At 43.0% G+C, this 4,284-nt stretch overlaps 1 protein-coding gene across 1 annotated transcript in view; it reads left to right on the top strand.

The window, feature by feature from the left end:
• The window catches only part of cmah (cytidine monophospho-N-acetylneuraminic acid hydroxylase), an 11,607-nt gene that overhangs the window by 2,606 nt on the left and 4,717 nt on the right, over positions 1-4,284 (top strand). The window lies entirely within an intron of this gene.

Here is a 4,284-nt window from a genome sequence, read left to right as displayed (position 1 = left end):
CCTGCTGGAGCTGCTGCCCCCGCGACCCGATACCGGATAAGCGGTCGAAGATGGATGGATGGATGGATGGATGGATGACCCCAATCTTGTGTAAGGTATATAACTATGCATTGAAGAAAGGAGACACGCCTGGATCATGGTCAGAAGCAATAATAAGCGTCATTCACAAAGAGAACAAGGACCCGATCCAGTGTACATCATACCGCCCAATCAGCCTCCTGTGCGTTGATCTTAAAATTCTTACCTCAATTATAGCAAAACGAATACAAAAAGTCATACATAAACTGGTAAAACCAGATCGGACTGGTTTTATTAATAATCAACAAGGTGCGGACAACATTAGGAGGGCTTTAAACTTGCAATCTATTGCAGCCAAAAGGAACACCCCTTCAATGCTTCTCAGCTTAGATGCTGAGAAGGCATTTGATAGGGTTGATTGGACTTTCCTCCAGCAGACTCTCCGATATATGGGCTTCAATGACACATTCATTAAATGGATTTGCATATTTTATAAAAACCCTAAATCTAGAGTCAGAGTAAATGGACATTGCTCCAATTTTTTCCCATCGGGACGGGGCACCCGACAGGGTGATTCTTTGTCCCCTTCTTTGTTTGCCTTAAGCATAGAGCCATTAGCAGAATTAATAAGGTCAAATCCCCTCATACTGGGTATTCCTGATGAGGGATTGGTTCAACACAAACTGGCTCTATTTGCTGATGACATTTTGTTATTCTTAGAGCATCCCAGGGTCTCTGTTCCTGCGCTTTTAAATAGTTTAGATAAATACAGTGCAGTGTCAGGTTATTAGAAAAATAAATACCAACAAATCTGAAGTAATGATGATAATTGGTGAAGGGCCCCAGCAACTAGATGAATTGGTATCCTTTAGGAAATCCAAACAGGGATTTAGATATCTGGGTGTTATTCTGACACCAACACCAGCACAGCTTTATCCCTCCAATTACAACAAACTAATCAAAGAGATTAAACAGGATATAAGTAAATGGGATTTGCTACCTTTATCACTTTTCGGCCGAATAGAGTCAGTGAGGATGAGTATTCTACCCAGACTTTTTTTCCCATTTCAATCTCTGCCTATTTATATACCACAATCAACACTTAAGCTTCTTGAAAAACGTATATCAAAATTTATCTGGCAAAATAGAAGACCCAGAATACGTTTAAAAATACTGATGGCAGGGAAGAAAAGGGGGTGCCTGGGTCTACCTAACTTTAAAATGTATGATTGGGCAGCCCAACTCAAAGCAATAGTGGCTTGGGTGACCAAAGATGAAGAAAATGGGTGGCTGTCCATTGAACAGAATTCCTTGAAAGGGATACCAATATCTACTCTTCCATTTCTTAGTCAGCAGGCTCAGAAAAAAATAGGAATTAATAACATCTGGGTTAAACACACATTGAAGGTGTGGAACAGTGCCCAGAAGGAATTAAAGGGGTCTATAGCTCTTTCGAGGGCCATGCCCATTCTTGGAAACATTGAGTTTCTCCCATCAAGGACAGACTTAGCATACAGACGGTGGGCGGAAAATGGGCTGGTTATTATAAATCAGCTGTTTGAGAACAATACATTGCGATCATTCTCACAACTTCAAGAAAAGTTTGACTTGCCCTCAAAGGACTTGTACAGATATTTACAAATACGACACTACATCACAAATCACACGGATGGGACTAGTCTTAAAAAAGATCCGACTAATGTTGAACGGTATTTTATACATATTTCTCAACAAGTGGTTTCAACAAAGCACCAAGTTTCACATATCTATCAGAGTCTTATGAGAGACACATCAGACAATACCTTCCACATTAAACGTGAATGGGAATTGGAACTCAATACAATTATAGATGATGATACATGGGAAGATATATGTGAGGCGAGTCATAAAGGGATTGAAAGTCCAATGTGGAAAGAATTTGATTGGAAGTTGAAGATGAGATTTTTTAGGACCCCTCTTAGGGTTTCCATGTTTAAAAACAACACCCCCAACACTTGCTGGAGAAATTGTGGTAGGGTGGGAGACCATGCCCACATATTCTGGGACTGTCCAGTGATACAGACATACTGGAAAGACATTAAAGAGGAAGTGGACCAAATCTTCAAGATGGATTCCCCCTTGGACCCTTTGTTTTTCTTATTGGAAATAATGCCTGAAGACTTGCTCTCTAAGGACCAAAGCTACATGCTACATATCTTGTTAATGACCGCAAGAAAAATGATTACTATTAATTGGATGAGGCCTGGCCCCCCTACAGTAGCTCAGTGGCAACAAAAAATTAAACAGGTCCACACAATGGAAAATATGACTGCTATTTTACAGCTGAAAGTGCCTGTGTTTGTTAAAAGATGGACTCCTGTCATTCAAGGCCTTGATTTAAAATAATTTAAACATAATGATGTGTAATGGTGTATTTATCCTATCTCTATGTAGTCAATATGGTTGTTGAACGAAGCGCAATACAGGGTGACCCTTTTGTTTTTTTTGTTTCATTTAGGGCCCGAGCACGAGTGCTAGGGCACCAATTGAAATTGGTCTGATTTTTCTACTGCCTTGTTTGTTTGTATATTTGTATTTTGAATGAAAAAAAAAAAAAAAAAGATTCCTTCTGTTGCTGTGTGAAACTCCGCTCACACGCACTCAGAACACGGAGAAGTGAACAGCTCTCCCCCTCAGGTCCGCGGGGCTTTCCCGTTAACATTTAGGGTTTCTTCAGCTTCAGGTTTGTTTTATACTTCAGTTTGACCTAGTACCTAGTCCCCAGGAGACTTCTAGTAACCGTTGGGTTGGTTCAGACATAGTGCTTGGTAGAATGCGACTCGGGTTGCATCTCTGCCGTCAACGTTTTTTTTTTTTTTTTTTAACTGCCTGCTGGCTCTAACCAGTTTTTTGAGTGTCTGAAACTTTCTTGCTGTGTTTTATAAAAAAAATAAAAGGCAGTTGCGGTATGAATGAATAATATTACAAATGAAGATACACACACAAACACATTCCAACCCACCGCCCCCCTCTCTCGCTGTTTCTCTCTCTCTCTCTCTCTCTCTCTCTCTCTCTCTCTCTCTCTCTCTCTCTCTCTCTCTCTCTCTCTCTCTCTCTCTCTCTCTCTCTCTCTCTCTCTCTCTCTCTCTCTCTCTCTCTCTGTATCTCTTACTCACTCACAGACACACACACTAACAATTGAGTGTGTTTGTCTGTGAGTGTGAAAATAAAAAAAGAACGAAAAATAAATAAATGATCACACTGAACGTCTCTGTGTTGGCCTTCTAATCTGAAGACTATGGTTACCTGGTCCTCAGATCTCTGCAGGGTAAATCAAGACTACTAGCTAGATTATCTGTCCAATCTGAGGACTATGGTTACCTGGTCCTCAGATCTCTGCAGGGTAAATCCAGACAGCTAGCTAGACTATCTGTCCAATCTGAGGACTATAGTTACCTGGTCCTCAGGTCTCTGCAGGGTAAATCCAGACAGCTAGCTAGACTATCTGTCCAATCTGAGGACTGTGGTTACCTGGTCCTCAGATCTCTGCAGGGTCAATCCAGAAAGCTAGCTAGACTATCTGTGATTGGTTTACAGAAATGCCAATAAACCAGAGCACATTTTTCTCCCATCCTGAAAAAAATGTTATGAACTTCCATCCATCCATCCATCTTCATCCGCTTATCCGGTATCGGGTCGCGGGGGCAGCAGCTCCAGTAGGGGGCCCCAAACTTCCCTTTCCCGAGCCACATCAACCAGCTCCGACTGGGGGATCCCGAGGCGTTCCCAGGCCAGGTTGGAGATATAATCTCTCCACCTAGTCCTGGGTCTTCCCCGAGGCCTCCTCCCAGCTGGACGTGCCTGGAACACCTCCCTAGGGAGGTGCCCAGGGAGGTGTGAATTGAAAGTCCGTCGGACAGGGGCCTCCTCCAGACGTTCCCAATTTACCCGCACTACACGTTTGGGCTTTCAAGGTCTGTCCAGAGTCCTCCCCCACCCCCTGACCCAACTCACCACCAGATGGTGATCAGTTGACAGCTCTGCCCCTCTCTTCACCCGAGTGTCCAAAACATACGGCCTCAGATCAGATGACACGATTATAAAATCGATCATTGACCTTTGGCCTAGGGTGCTCTGGTACCACGTACACTTATGAGCATCCCTATGTTTGAACATGGTGTTTGTGATGGACAATCCATGACTAGCACGGAAGTCCAACAACAGACAACCACTCTGGTTCAGATCAGGGAGGCCGTTCCTCCCAATCACGCCTCTCCAAGTATCTCC

Source organism: Etheostoma cragini, unplaced genomic scaffold, assembly GCF_013103735.1.
Source record: "Etheostoma cragini isolate CJK2018 unplaced genomic scaffold, CSU_Ecrag_1.0 ScbMSFa_1523, whole genome shotgun sequence".
Taxonomy (NCBI): Eukaryota; Metazoa; Chordata; class Actinopteri; order Perciformes; family Percidae; genus Etheostoma; species Etheostoma cragini.
The sequence above is the reverse complement of the archived record's forward strand: the minus strand, read 5'-3'. Positions and strand labels throughout refer to the sequence as shown.